Source organism: Chiloscyllium plagiosum, unplaced genomic scaffold (assembly GCF_037043375.1).
Source record: "Chiloscyllium plagiosum isolate Xiang-an unplaced genomic scaffold, Cpla_swu_hap1 HiC_scaffold_33, whole genome shotgun sequence".
In the NCBI taxonomy this organism is placed as follows: domain Eukaryota; kingdom Metazoa; phylum Chordata; class Chondrichthyes; order Orectolobiformes; family Hemiscylliidae; genus Chiloscyllium; species Chiloscyllium plagiosum.
Genome location: NW_028270171.1, coordinates 57,103,192 through 57,119,545, shown reverse-complemented (window position 1 = coordinate 57,119,545; position 16,354 = coordinate 57,103,192). Strand labels below are relative to the sequence as shown.

Genomic DNA, 16,354 nt, shown 5'->3' with positions numbered 1-16,354 from the left:
ACTTTGGAACAAAGATGGTTAAGTGGCAATTTCCTGCGGTTGTTTCTAATGATGGGAGAGGGAGCGGTGGGGAATGAGCACTTTGACGAGCAGGAGGAAGTGTTTCCACTGACCCGAGTCAGAGAACAGTGGACAGGGATGAAAGGAATCTAATGAAAAGCAGCACTTCTGCTTAGGACGTTCAATAACAGCTGCAGAAACCCGATGTGTCGAGCAGTGTATCTGGAAAGAGAAACAGAGATAATGTTTTAAATATGGGTCATTTCTGATGAAGAACTCGAGTTTCCCAAGTCGAATCAAATTACCGGCCTGCTTTGCAAAACAGGTTTTCTGAACTTTGAGCGAGAATTGTTCCAGCAGGAAAGCATTCATAACGTAGTCAGCAGGATTCGAACCTACGTGGGGAAACCCCAATGGATTTCTAATCCATCGCCTTAACCACTCGGACATGACTACAGACAGTGGAGCAGGGTTGAGCACAGTTCATATGTGGTAGGCTTTGAAAGGTAGGATAATATAGTGCAGGATAGGCATGTCCCGTTGAAGGCAAAGGATGTGAAAGGCAATATTCGTGAACTGTTGATGACAGGACAATTGTACGACTCGCCAAGAGGAAAAGGGAAGCATACATAACGCCCCGGCAGCTAAGAACATAATGGTCCCTGGAGGAACATGAGAAGATTAGGACAAGTCTTAAACGAGGAATGAAGGGGGTTAAAAGGGGTCATGAAACAACTTCACGCTAGCAAAATTGAGGAGAATCCTAAAGCCTATTATTCATATATAAGAAGCAAACGGGTAACCAGAGAAAGGATTGGTCCACTGAAGGAAAATGAAGGAAGGCTGTATGTCGAATCTGAGAGAGTGGGTATGATTCTGAATGATTATTTTGCATCAGTGTTCACTGAGGAGAGGAACATGATGAATGATGAGTCTAGAGTAAAACATTTGATTAGTCTGGATCATGTTGACATAAGTAGGGAAGCTGTGTTGGGCAGGCTAGGGGTAATTAATGTGGACAAATCCCCAGGAACAGATGGGCTCTATCCCTGGTTCCTGAGCGAGGTGAAAGAGGAAATAGCTGGGGCCCTGACAGATATCTTCGTGGCATGCTTCAGCACAGGTGAGGTTCTGGCCGACTGGAACGTTGCTCATATTGTCCCCTGTCCAAGAAGGACAGTAGGGATATTCTGGATAACTACAGAACAATGGGCCTAACATCAGTGTTGGGAAGGTTGCTGGAGAAGGTACTGAAGTATAGGATCTATTCATATTTAGAAAATAATGTGCATATCAGTGAGAGGCACAGAGTTTATCGGGGAAGTGCCCAAGTTGATAGATGAAGGAAAGGCTGTTGATGTCATATACATGCACTACAGTATGGAGTTAGATAAGGTTCCCCATGGTAACCAAATACAGAACGTAAAGTAACATGGTGTGCAGGGTGTTCTAGACAGGTGGATAAAGAATTAGTTGAGCAATAGGAGACAGAGAATGGCAGTTGAATGGAGTTTCTGGAAATGGAGAAAGATGACCAGTAGTGCTCCACAGGGGTCAGTGTTGAGGCCACTGTTGTTTGTGATATACATAAATGATCTGGAAGAGAGCACTGTTGGAATTATCAGAAAGTTTGCAGATGACACGAAGTTTTCTGGACTAGCAGAAAGTATAAGTGACTGTTTAAGAATACAGGAGGATAGAGATATACTGGAAAGTTGGGCGGAAAAGTGGCAGCTGGAGTTCAAAACAGACAAGTGTGAGGTGACGCATTTCGGTCAGTCTAATTCTAGCTGGGGTTATACAATGAACGGAAGAGCTTTGGGAAGTTGATGGACAGAGAGATCTGTGAGTGCAGGTCCATTATACACTGAAGGTTGCTGCACACGTGGATAGAGTAGACAAGCAGGCATATAGTATGCTTGGCTTCATTGGATGGGGTATTGAATAAAATGGCTGGCAAGTCATGTTAAAATTGAACAATACATTGTTCTGGCCACACTTAGAATACTGTGTAAATTTCTGGTCGCCACATTACCAAAAGGATGTTGACGCTTTGGAGAGGGCACGTAAAAGGTTTAAGCGGATGTTGCCTCGTATGGAAGGTGCAATCTAGGAAGAGAGGTTGAGTAGGTTAGGTTTGTTTTCATTCGAAAAAAGGAGTTTGAGGGGGTCCTTTATGAGGTTTACAAAATCATGAAGGTACAGACAGGGTAGATAGAGAAAAGTTTTATTTCCCAGATTGAAGGATTAAATACCGAGAGGTCACGCTTTCAAGGTGAGAGGTGAAAAGTTTAAGAGGGATACACGCGGCAACTACTTGACACAGCGGGTGGTTGGTGTCTGGAACGCGTTGTCATCAGAGACGGGAGAGGTAATCACGGTAGACACATTTAAGATGCGTCTGGACAGATGCATGAGTAGGTGGGGAGCAGAGGGATACAGATGCTTAGGAATTAGGTGACAGGTTTAAACAGTAGATTTGGATCGGCTCAGGCTTGAATAGATGAAGGGCCTGTTCCTTGTCTGTGCATTTTCTTTGGTCTTTCTTCTGAAATTACGCCAATATCATTACAAAATTTGTGAGGTCTAATTGCCTGAAGTGAATCGATGCTGAAACACTAGTCATAACAAATCTCAGTGCTGGCTTTTGTGTGGTAGCGTGGTCGAGCGGTCTAATGTACTGGATTTTAAGCTTCAGTTTCTATCGAATCGTGGCTTCAAATACCAGCATCGAAAGTGAGCTCCTTTGTGGAGATGTACGTGAGAGTACTGCGCATGTGTGGATGCCTTTTAATTTGAGTGTTTGCAGTTCCTCAGTGTGCTTACCCTCTCGGTGATAAAATCAGCGACCGTCTCTGAAAACAACGCAAGTTCCTGCTGTCCGACGTATCCTCATATCCCGTCGATGACATTGCTTTTGGATATCTGCGTTGCCAGTTTCTGTATCTCAAATGGTCAGCGCAGTTGGCTGAAATGTTGGTGGTTCGAGCCCACCCAGGGAAAAAGCCTCAAATATTTCAGCACAAGCATTTACCTCGACCATGTATTGACATTGAAACTGGGAAAACTCTTCCATGATTCATCCCAAGTCCGCAGCTCCCGATGCCAACAGAAAGCGGCCACTGCAGCTTCAATCAGCGACTTTCTGCCAAGCCATGGGAAACAACTCGTGGAAACTCCTTCCTTAGTAACAGCTCTTTCCGTGTGAAAGGAGCAAAATTTTCACTTTAAATTGGAAAGGGCTTCAGGACATTGGAATGTTGCTCCAGTTCTTGGAACATGTTATAAATAAAACTCCTGACTTGAAAATAAGAAGTGGTAAAGGTTTTAGGTAGAAAGAACAAAGAAAGTGTTGATTGAGACGACTTTGTCTCGTCAGCAGATGGGAAATGCCCAACACTGTAAACGGCAATGATTGGGTTTCCTTAGGTAATTTCCCGACTGATTTACTGTCTGCCAGAGTGATTGGAAATCACATCAGCGATATAAAGGTGAGGGTAAAAAATATGAAGATATTAAGGTTGAACCTTAAATCCCGGGACAAATGCTGAATAGATTGTAATGCATTGAAGGAATAACTGAAATGAAAAGTGTGAATGATATTTTTGTGATTAGGAGGAATGAACTGGATCCTAAGAAATTGCTGATGAATTATGCTCGCAAAGTAATAGCAAACTAATCCACAGTGCACCGTGCTTGGTTAGCTCAGTCGGTGCAGTGTGAGATGCTTAATCTGTGGTTGGTGGGTGCAAGCCTCACAATGGGCGCTTTCACCGCTTAATACAATTCCGGCTCTTCTTTCCACGTGCAGTATTGCAACCCTTCTCAGGGGAATGTTCTTGTTGCTTTCATTGACACATCTGTCCGCCTGCTTTTGATCACACGTCGGTTTCTGAGTGAACACTGTTTCCATTTTACTGGAGACACCAGAGACAACTTTATCAGTGCAGCCGAAAATACGATGAATGATGTCCGTTTCAAAACGTAAGGTTCCAAACCAACCGTGCACCACCCAAAGTGTTCAAAGGCACGGAAAGCGAATGGCCACTTGCTTGGGGTCTGACAGAAACGGATCAATGTCACATGGGTACTGAACCAATTTTTAGTGATTCAGATTGTTCTGATGGACACCGAAGGGAACTCTCCCTCAACGTTTTGCAATTGTTCTTCTTGTGTTTAACGTAATGAACAGTATATTGTCAGTAACGAGGGTGGAGGTGCGGCAGGATCGTGAGGTTTCAGTGTGGGACATAGACACAGTAAGTCAAATATCCCCAGAGCACGGGAGAGCTGTTTGGTCCAGGATCACTGCCATCTTCTCTTACTAAACCAACAAATGACATTATTGGAAAATGCTGGTAGCATCTTGGAAATATAAATCGATTTAAGACTTCAGGACTAGTGACACTCCTTTTCCATGTGCATCTCCACCTGCGTTTGCACACTCTTCCTTTTTATTGAATGTCTCCTGACTTCCAACTTTATATTCAGCTTCTCTTTTATTACTTCCTCTCCAACCATTTTCCCAGTCTCCGATTTTGTATCAGAACTGTTCCATCTTTCACATTGCCCAGGACTTCGAACTGAACAAATAACTCTGTTTCTATTTCCTTAGATAGCAAATGATCAGAGGCTGGAAGGCAGTGTTGTTCCGAAATCTCATCCATGATTCACCCCGAGTCCACAGGGAGCAAGACGTTTACACGCAGCAGAATACGACACCATGTTCTCCAAACCGCCGATGCCAACTGAAAGCGGCCACTGCAGCTTCAATCAGGGCTTCCTGCCAAACCCTGGGACACAGCTCGTGGAAACTCCTTTCTCATTAACTGCTCTTCCCGTGGGAAAGGAACAAAACTTCCATTTTAAATTGAAAATTCAGGAGATTGGAAGGTTGTTCCTGTTCTTGGAACGTGGTATAAACAAAACTCCTATCTTGAAAATAAGAAGTGGTAAACGTTTTAGGCCGGAAGAACAAAGAAAATGTTGATTGTGAGGACTCTGTCTTGTCAGCAGATGGGAAATTCCCAATATTGTAAACAGGAATGATTGGGTTTCCTAAGGTAATTTTCCGACTGATTTACTGCTGCCAGAGTGAATGGAAATCACTTCATATGAAAATATTCGGGTTGAATATTAAATGCCGGGACAAGTGTTAAATAGATTGTAATGTTTTGAAGAAATAACAAAAGTGAAAGATGCGAATGATGTTCTTTATGATTGGGAGGAATGAGCTGGATCTTTGCAAATTGTTGTGCCAGGTGAATTATGCTCAGAATGAAATAGCAAACTAATTCATCGCGTGCCAACCCTGGATATCTCAGTTCGGTGAAATGTGAGGTGTTTAATCAGAGAGTCGTGCGTCCAAGCCCCATAATAGGCGTTTTCACTGTTTAATCGAGTTCCAGTTCTTCGTTCCGCATGCGGAATTGCAAGCCAACGCTGGTGGAGCATTCTTGTTGCTTTCATAGACACATATGTCCTCCTGCTTTGATCACATGTCGGTTTCTGAGTGAAAACTGTCTGCACTTTACTGGAAGCGCCAGAGACAAGTTTATCAGTGCAGCTGAAAATGCTATGAATGGTGTCCATTTTAACAACATGAGATTCCACTGCATCCGTGCACCAACCAAAGTGTTCAAAGACACAGAACGCGAATGGCCATTTGTTAGTGGTCTGACAGAGACAGCTTAATGTCTCATGGGCCCTGAACGACAATTAACTGATTCAGAATGTGCTGATGGAACGGAACGGAGCTCTCCATGAACGTTTTGCAATTGTTCTTGTTGTGTGCTCATGTAAGTTTATGTAATGAACAGTTTAGCGCCAGTAACGAGGGTGGGGGTGGGGAAGGATTCTGAGGTTTCAGTGTGGGACAGACCTGATCTGATCGAACGAGTAAGTCAAATATTCCCAGAACATGAGAGAGCTGATTGGTCCAGGATCACTCCCATCTTCTGTTTCAGAATCAACAAATGAAATTGCTGGAAAATCTCAGCAGGTCCGGTCGCATCTTGAAAATGAAAACCGAATGAGATTTCGGGACTGGTGACACTTCTTTTTCCATCTTCATGTCCCTCTGTCTTTCTACAAACTTCCTTCTTATTGAATATGTCCTGACTTCAAACTTTATATTCAGCTTCACCCTCATTGCTTCCTCTCCAAACATTTTTCCAGTCTCTAAAATTGTATCTCTTGTTCTATCTCTGACTTTGCCCAGGACTTCCAACTGAACAAATAACTCTGTTTCTATTTCCTTAGATACCAGATGGCCAGAGATTGGAAGACATAGGAGGACGGTTCGCGCTTTCAGAATATCTAGTCTGCTCCGCCATTCGATCTTGGCTAATATCGTTCTTAACTCCATTCTCCAGTCCTCTACCTGAACACTTACTCCCCAGTCTTAGGATCCAGTCTTTTACCCAGAGTGGGTCCTAATCCGTCCCAAAACCCTCCACATGTGTTGGCAGCTGTTACACCGTGTCGACGTGTCATCAATCTCAGTTTCAGTGATTCTGGCAAACACGAACTGTTCTGAGCAGCTCGATCGGCTCTCTGGCCCCACTGTGATCCTGCGGGGGAGCAGTAATCATCTTCATCTCCTCCGGAAAGGATCGGCGTTTCAAAACAAAAAATGGACAGAAAGAAAGATAGGCTTGTGTGTCAAGATATGTGTAGGTAATTGCTTTCTGACCTGGTCAGTAAACCTTACTCTGTATATCCCCGCAAATTCTAGCTGTCGTGATGAAAGGGAATACATTCCAATTTATTGCCATCTACACTTTTATTCGATATGTATTCTTCCTTGTTCTGAATATGCAGGGAGTTTCCAGCACTGATGGTCACCATTTCTAAGAGTGCATGCCGCGGGCCCTGATCTTTTCTGGAGAGTAGCAGTATCAGTTTGTGCGAAAGTGGCCCAGTACAAAGCTTAGAAGAAACATTGTTGTTCCCTCTTTCCGGGCGACAGTCTTTCATATCATGATCGATGGGGCTTTATTGCATTCTCATCAGCAAACCTTGTTTTGAATTTACTCGCCCAATACTACTGTAGCGGTGAAAAGAATATAATTCCGAACACCTGCTGCGTGAATTTCATTTTCAAATTTCTATTTGCAGTGGTCCTTCATATGTGGTGATGTCTATATCACTGCTGGCCATCCTGTTTAAGAGTGCCGTTACATATGTTCCTCTGTCTTGGCGCTGCAGGGAAAATTGTCTGCGCCGTTTCAGCCAATATTTCTTGGATATTTCAACATGGTATTCTTTATTTTTTCAATCATGTCCTCTTTAAGGACACGGTTACTGGGCACTGATCCTTTCTGTAACAACAGTACCGCATTTGCTTTACATGCGAAGGTGGCCTGGATCAGTAACAAGGAGAGCATTCATTTCCTTCTGTCACAGCGAACACTGGATTCATGATGTTAATCTCTGTCAAATGCATCCGAAAATGTGCTCTGAAAGCTTCATTTGAACGCTGTCTGGCGTTTCTCAATGTGTGTCAACCAAAAGCAGAAATCCTCAATCATAGTTCTGATGAGTTCACATATTCGAGTTTCGAAGCAGCAGACACGCACACAGTTCATTCAGTCAACCACGAGAATGAAAAGATTTACAGGCACAGATGAACTATCGACTCTTGTTCTCATACTGGTAATAATATTACTGTGTGGCCTGAAGTCTAAGCCTTGTTGTCACTGAAAATGAGGAAATCGCAGACAGGCTGCCGAATGACGCAGTATGTATTTTGTTTTCTTGTTCTCACAGAGTTCCAGGAAAGTATGACAGCGAGGGAGAGGAATGCAAGTCAAGTGCAGCTCTGGTGAAACACCTTCTGTCTAATTCAGTCATCAACAAGAAACGTGAATGCGACTAAAGCGGGAAACCTTTTCACAACTCGAACAAAGAGCAATCATGAACAGTGACCACCTCTTTGACATCTCAGATCGCCTTTGACCTTCCCTGAATATGTATAGAAACTAATTTTTGTACACCTCAAAGTGAGAAGTGTTTGATTTACCGACAATAAGTGAGTCGCATGTCCTTGATTGCCACATAGGTTTCCAACTCAGCTTGCAGCCAGGTGGCAGTTCCTCATGGCTCTGCTGGATAATGCACTATTATGGAGAAAGAAAAGGAAAGTTGGAACTCTTATTGGCTCTGGGTTTCTAATAATCTTGCTACCTGTTCTGTCATTCTCGGATTCCAGTGCTAAACCAGTTTTTCAGTTCATCCGAGCAGCAGGAGAGTCGGCGTTTCTGGCAGGAGCAGAATTCATCATCTCCAGTGATCACTTTATCTGAGGAGAGAAAATGAACAAAGTTTCACACAGCGACTAATCGGAATTGCATTCCGTTTCAGCATGGCAGCAGATATGGGCTAGCAAATTCAAAGCCAGATTTGCTGATGAGAACAACAAGCACGACCGCTCAGATAGAGCAATTCCTGCCCACCGCTTATTCTGCAGGACTGGTGCAGTTGCTGTGAGTATGCTGCAGGGTATCATCAGGTACATACTCTTGGGTTTCCTGTTTTGGCCAGTGTGCTCGCGTGGCTGAGCAACCTGAGACTCTGATTTCAGATTCCACTTATTCAGAAGGCTTGGGTTTGCATCCCTGCGCGGCCACGTGTGCTAATGGACTAAGCTGGCAACGTATTGCAGGGATGAGTTTTGTTAAAGTTGAACAGAAAAAATGCAGTCATTTCTTCTAACCCGGCTGTGATGTGGCACAGCAGAAAACAACCAACATGTCAGTGCCCATGTTTTCCCCTTGTGCTGTAGTTGTCACGTTCCCCTCCAGCTCGAAAGGCCACCAGCATAATATGCGACTCAAAAACAGGCTGCGCCAATCATTCATATTCCAGACAATTTGCATTTTTCACCGTTTCTCTGAAAGTGAATGGGATATTTATTTTCCTGTTTATGTGAAATTAGGTTCTACATTGAATCTGCTCGCAGTTTTCTGTTGTTGTTGCGAAAAGGAGGGTAATTGCGATATGAAACTTGGTTACTTTTCCCTAATTTCCTTAATTTCTGTCCTGATGAGAGAGGCTGGTGATTGGTCCTCACGATCCGGTGGAGACATCAGCCCAATTGTTAACCTCATCTAATCGAGACTGTTACTGGTAATCTTCACTTTTCATGGTTCATTGTTAGTCAGTTCTGATTCATGTTACTTGAGCACTTTCCTGGAAGTATTGGTGCACTAAGGCGCCAGTACGTTGAAAGCACCATTTGTAATTGCCTCGCTGCAATTTGTGTGAGCAGCTTTGACCCAGACGACTCGCTCTGCCTCACAGACAGCATTCATGAGTCCGTGTGTCTGAACATAGGTTGTCTTTGTCAGTTCTGCTTCTGTTCATCAGTTGTCAGGTTTTGGTTTCGCTGGAGAGCAGCGCGTGCAACATGATTTGTGAGATATGTTCCGCAGCCAAAATCTCCCACTGAGAAGTTGGGAATGTTTCAAGAAGAATGGTCATTGGCAGCCTAATACCAGAAAAAAAAATGATTCGTTGCTGGTTTTAACCGAAGCAGCCTGTGGGAGTTATCTCAAATGGGAGAGTACTCGCTTTGCATACGAGAGATTGCGGGGTTGCTAGCTGCATTCTCCATCCCCTTTTAGGGCGGCACCGTGGCTCAGTGGTGAGCACTGCTGCCTCACAGCACCGGTGTTCCACGTTTGATTCCTGTGCGTAGTTTGCACATTGTCTCTGCGTCTGCGTGGGTTTCTTCCCACACTGCAAAGATGTTCAATGCAGGTGAATTTGACATGCTAATTTGCCCATAATGATCGGTGCATTAGTTCGAGGGAAATTGGTCTGGGTGAGTTACTCTTTGTAGGGTCGGGGTGGACTCGTTGCGCGGAAGGGCCTGTTTCCATACTGTAGGGAATCTAATCTAACCATCTTCCAGAAAACTAGGCACTGACCAAGTGATGAGTGGCTATTCAAACTGGTGATCGCCACTGCAGCATCTCAACCACTCTATTTGCCAAATTTTCACGTTTATTCTTTTTCAACATTCCTGTCAGTATAATGATCCATATGCATTTGAAATGTTGAGAGTGTACCAGACTCCACCACTAAATCTGACAATTCATTCCGAACACGCAAAACTTTCTGTGTGAAAAAAAATGTCCTTCAGATCCCTTTTAAATTTTACCACTCTCCCCCCTTAAACCTGTGTTCCCTTGTTTTGAACTTGCCTGTCTTGGGAAGAAATATTCATTGACCATTTACTCTGCAGTCTCCCTCATATTTATATAAACCTCTGTAAGCCCATCCCTAAGCCCTCAAGCTCCAGGGAAAATTTTCATATCCTACTCAGCTTTACGCTACAATCCTAACACTGTAAGCCTTGCTCATACATATTATCGAACTTGCGCCAAATTCGCCATTGAAAGGGCGTGTGTTAAAGTGCCTGAAGTGAGGCGATGCTGAAACACTCATCCTGAAAAACGTGGTTGCGGGGGTTTGTGTGGCAGCGTGGCAGAGGTGTCGAAGGATCTGTCTTTAAACTATAACCACGATCCAGTCATTGATTTGAATTCCCACCACGACCTGAACCACAGGTGAAGTCGGGAACTCTGTTTTTCATGAAAGACCTATAAACATTGAGATGTCAGGATTTGATCCCGTATTCGGCTGTTTTTTCACAGGAACTTTCACTAACTAAGGCAGAGGGACTGCCCAAGCTCAACGATTCAAAACCATGTGTGCATTTACTTGACTATTCGAACACAGGAACTCGGACTCATTTTTTGTGTGTTTCACAGTTACTCGGTGTAAATTTAAAACAGCCTCTGGTTATGCAGAAGAGTTCAAAGCTGGATATTCTCCACTGAAAATGCACAGGAAGAGGCAATCTCTTATTGCTTTTGTTGTAAACTGATAACTTAGACTGTTTAAACTGACAGGATAACGCGGATCCATCCATCCTCTTGGGCACCTTTAACCGCGTTAATATCAGCAAAGGTAAACTCACACTAAGCGGAATGGGCTCATTGCGGTGAATTGTTAAGGAGTGATGTGTGCTTCAGAGTGAATAGTGGTCAGTAAATACTGACACTGACATTGAACGTTGCAACACCAGCTCCTCACTAACTTGCTGTCTCATGCCTCCCAGTCATCTTTGCCTTTCACATTTTCCTCTCGTCCGTTCCACTTCTCCACTTATTCCCGACAGCTTGCAAGTGTTCCCTTAGAAACTGCAGCTTTAGGAAAAGTATTACTGGGATAAAGTCATTGATCAATGTGATGGGATGCACCGTCAATCCCTAATTACTCGAGAGATTGAGATTTTGAGTTACTCCGCATAACCCTGGATGTCCTCAGTAGCGGGGTACAGGTATGATGCCATGAGGCAAGGGTTTAGACGTCGTGACATTGAAGGAACAGCGAAATATTTTCAACTGAGAAACGTGAGAACCTTGGAGGGGTAATTGCTGTGATAGCTTTCGCTTGTATTTGCTGCCATTGTCCTTCCAGACAGATGCTGATCGATCACTGAATTGTTCTGGCAGGATCCGTGTGTGTGTTCTGGGTGCAGCCAGGATTTAGTTTTCATTCGGATAATTCACAAGAAGAGAATTAAATCTACATTTCCTAACTGAGAATGAAAGCCTGTTCTGGGCGATGTAAACTCAGACCCGTATGCAAGGATGTCCATTGATACTGCAGTAGCCTTTAGGGCCTGTACAAACTCTAGTGCTTGCTCTTCACGTCATAATCGTCTTCGTCAGCAGTGTTTCTCTCTCCAAGTTTCCAAGTCGGTTCATATTATCACCCTTGGTTTCAATGTGAAGAAGTCAACGCTGTGATAATCTGATGTTGTTCAGCAGATATACTGCAGCAAGTTAAGTAAAGACTGATGCAAACACGAGCTCGTTTTGAGCTGTGCTGATGTTTTGGCAGCAAGAAAGGCATCGCTCAACTCGCCTCATTCCAGATGACGGGCTCGAAATGACCAGTGGTTTCTCGCTGAATTAGTTCAGGCTCTGGAATGTAAAAAACTTCAAATATGAAAGTACAGTGAAAGGAAATGGTTCACTGAGTGGGGAATTCCAAGTGAAACAGTGACGGTGATTATGTTTGCTGATTTTTCACCTTGTGAATGCTGTTTCCCTGATGTGGACGTTTACATTACCTAGAGACAAACTGTCACAGCCAAACCTGGTCTTTGGGTCAGTGACAGAATTGGTAACACGCCTGACATCGAGTTAGGGGATTATCGGTTCGCATTTAAAATCACGAGGATGCAGCGTGCTAGTCCATTCCTGTTATCTGTCAGGAACGGAAGGGTTTGGGTTTTCGAATTTACAGTTTCTTTCGCCCACTTCAAATTCTAGCTCAGATCAACGTCTCTCATTGTCTGTAGAACTGGCTTTGGTTTAACCAAAAGCTGCCTTTTGGCGGTTGAGCTTGCATGTTGGAGCGGACAGCTGAAGTGAAGCACAAGGAGCTGGTCAAATTCTGAGAACTCTGCCACTCTCGGGGAATGTGTCTGTGTGTCTCTTTCTGTGGGAGACACGACGTGGGTAATAACACAGTGTGACTATGTCAAACTTCAATCCCATTGTTGTGTCATCTAAGATCAAAGCGAGAACCTCACTGTCATTTGCACTGGAAACATCAGAACACAGAAGGTTATGGACCAAAGCTGGAAACTGGGAATGGAATAGACGAATGTCTTTAAACCAGACTGCACCATGGCCCAAATGGGCTTTCCCATTCTGCAAAACTTGAAGACGAGCAGAAAACAATCTGCAGTGAAACTGATCAGGAATGAAAGGGAAAAGCCATTTCATTGAGAATAAGTGCAAGAGCGTCTGTCTTCATTCCGTGTAATGTCATAGTTAGGATTTGGAACTAGAACTGCCATGACATTAGTTCTATTTTCGGACAGGGAATGAACGTTTAATTGTGCAAGTATATCGTGGTAGCAGTATTTCTGACCACTGGTCCGAACCTGGTAATGCTTGGTTTTGTGCCAGGTTATCAAAAATCAAAAAGATGCAGGTTTTGGAAAGCTGAACTAAAAACGAGAATTGATAGAGAAACCCACTACACCTGGCAACATCTGTGAAGAGAAACAGATTTGTTTTTAGATGGGCATGAAACAGGTTAGTTATAGATTTCTCGATTATACTGTTGGGAAAATGATAATCTTACCTGTCGAATCAGGATATTTATCAAAATCACTCTTGAGCTTACAAACGTCGAATTTACAATCTTAAAAGGACTTAATCAGCTGTCATGCTACTTTCATTTTCCTGAGCTGGTGGAAGGCTATGTTTTAATGGCAACATTTCCTTTTGCTTTCTGTTATTTAGCAGTCACGCCGAATGGAGAATAGTTTCTTTTAGTGTCTGCCTCAAAATGTGTCTTTGTTCTTTCTATATTTGTCTTTGTATCCTCCTGGGCCTTTTTCACATTCTCCGACTTTCTGGCTGTTCATATCCCTCATTTCCCATTTCTGCTCTTGAAAAGCCTGACATTCAGAGACAGTTTGAGATTCGAACTGCTGAGAGGCTTTCTGACGCCCGGCTGGAGTCGGTCGAAGTAGTCTCACATTCTCTGGATAATGCGTCTGTCACTTCGACCTGAGGCAAGGAGACATTTCTTCCTCAAAATCTAAAGACCCTTTCGAAGTTAAAGTTGAATTCCTTATCCAACAGAAAAAGAAAGTAATTACATGATAGCTGAAGGATGCATTTACTGTTGGTGTACAACCAATGAATGGTGACAGCAGAGAATGAGGGTGATCATGTCGTGGTGTCAGTGCCATTACCACAACATTCCCCGGGAATGCTGCAGTGTCTCCTGCCTCACCACTTAATTTCCACAAATCTGGGAATGAAGGAATGAGAATAAGAGGATGAGAAGCAGAAGTGCTTGTGGAACTGCGGGAAGAATCTCCAGGTTAAAATAGTAGTTAAAAAGAGCAACATACACTACTGGATTTAAACCTGGAAAATGAAGACGGAACTCGAAATCAGAATATAAATCAATTCAGACAGGACACTGAGTTTCTCGATCAGCAACACAATACTTGTGAGAAATAACGAGCTTTCAATACAATGAGCAGGCACCAGTGTGATGGGAGATGCTTTCACCAGCTAAGCCACGGCGCCACGTTAAAAGCCAGATTTCTCGTCCATATGTGCAATGCCTGAACCACTTGATCACAGGAATTCGAAAACGCGTTTTCTGTATTAGCGTTGCTCAGTATGAATGGCAATCAAACTCTGCTTGTGCAAAAACAGACATTTCAATGTTGAGCATGCCCCACTGAAAAGGCATAGAAAAAGATAGTATCCTCTTGCATTGGCATCCAACAGATATTTTCATCTGTTTAAACTGACAGAATAAAGAGGATGTGCTCATCTCCTCTCGCGTCCCATTAACCACGTTAATACACACGCAGGGATTTTCAAACAAAGATGAACAGGCTCATTGTTGTGAATTGACAGCAGTGGTGTGTGAGTCATTGCGAACAGTGAGCAATAAATGCTGAACCAATAGCACTGACACTGAGCCTTGCACCATCAGCTCCACACTCACATCTTGTGTCATGTCTCCTCGTCATCAATGCATTTGACTTTAATTGTTCTACCCTGCACCTCTCCTCAAATTATTCCCGACCGCTTGCAGTGTCGAATTAGTACATACAATTATTAGAAATGCATTTCTGGGATACAGTTGTCTTTCACTGAGATAAGATTCACTGCCCATCCCTAATTATCCCAAAGATGTAGGGGACGAGTGACTTTTGTCAACTCCTCAAAGACGCCACTCCTGACGCCACTCTGTCAATGTAACTCACTGAGGGAAGAGCAAACTGACACCACTCAGTCAGTGTTACTCACCCAGGGAAGGGCAGACTGACCCCACACTCTCAGTGGAACTCAGCAGACTGATCCCACACTGTCAATATAAGTCATTCTCTGAAGAGCAGTCTGACACCACTCTATAAATATAATTCCCTCAGGGAAGAGCAGACTGATCCCATTCTGTCTATGGCACTCACCCAATGAATGAACACTAAACCCACTCTACCAATGTAACTCGCCAGGGAAGAGCAGACGGAGGCCAGACTCTCAACATAAATTATCGAGGGAAGAGAATACTGACCCCGCTCTTTCTATTTCACTCAGGCAGGGAAGAGCAGACTGTCACCACTCTGTGAAAGAAATTCGCCCAGGAAAGGGCAGACTGACCCTACTGTATCTGCGTGACTGACACAGGTAAGAGCAACTACCCAACTCTGTCAACGTATCTCCCTCAGGGAAGAAGACCCTGACCCCTCTCTGTCTATGTAGCTCACACAGGAAACAGCAGATTAACCCCACTCTGTCTATTTAAGTTCACAAAAATCCTCTGAAGTACGTCCTATCCAGACACTCCTATTACAGAGACATCAGTGTCTCTGTAAACATGTGCGTTCAATGGCGATTCCAAATAACCTGCAAATGTTGAGAATGTGGCAGCAAACCAGAGCAACCACAAAGAAATTGGGCGAATGCGCAAACTTCCATCAGGCTGTCACCTAAGCCTGGAATGGAAACCAAACCCGACAGCAGTCGTGATTATAAAATGACAAAACAGAAACCTAGCACAAAGAATTGCGTCCCTGTGTGTTGCAACGATGCTGAGTATTCATTAAGCCCCCCTCACTGTAGTTAATTTCCATTTTCATCACTGCCAACGTTCTTCAAACCAAAGCACGCACTTGTTTTTTTTTCAGAGTTCCTATATCCCGCTTTCATCCCGCTTTTTACCTGATCATATTTCTGACTTTACAAACTACGTCATAACAGGTTGACAACTGCAGAATGAGCTTTGTTCCGTTCTCCATTGATGTTGATGGTAGTAAACCGGCATATTCGAGTAGGACTTGATGCGCTTGCGGGTGGTGTATTCGCGGCATTTTGGCTTCTTTTTTTCATTTTCGGTCTACTATTTCGAGTTCATTGCGCAGACTTCTGAAGAAGACTTTTTGGAGTCGAAATGGTAACTGTGTTTTCTCTCGAAAGACAGACGTAGCTTTATTTCTGTTCTCTTATAAATTGATCTTCATCTGATCTTTGCAAGTGAAATAGGGTGCATTACTATTGCTCGGTTTTAGTTTCAAAATCAAGAGAAACATGAAGGAGAGAATATCAAAGAACACAAAGTTCTGAGTTGTTGAGATATTCTTTGCAGCAATGGTGGGCATGAAGGTCAAATTAAGATAACGGTTCAAGAACATTTAGTCTGTGGAAGTGGTATGTGACTTTAGTTCCAAATATATGTTTCCGTTCTTCCAGTACATCTTTTTGACGCCCAGAAAACATTGATTGTTTTCTGTATT

General features: G+C 43.5%; 1 non-coding gene across 1 annotated transcript; it reads right to left on the bottom strand.

The window, feature by feature from the left end:
* Positions 1–374: 374 nt before the first annotated feature.
* Positions 375–456, bottom strand: trnas-aga (transfer RNA serine (anticodon AGA)). The gene has a single exon. It is a non-coding gene; the product is annotated as a tRNA-Ser (tRNA).
* Positions 457–16,354: the final 15,898 nt, after the last annotated feature.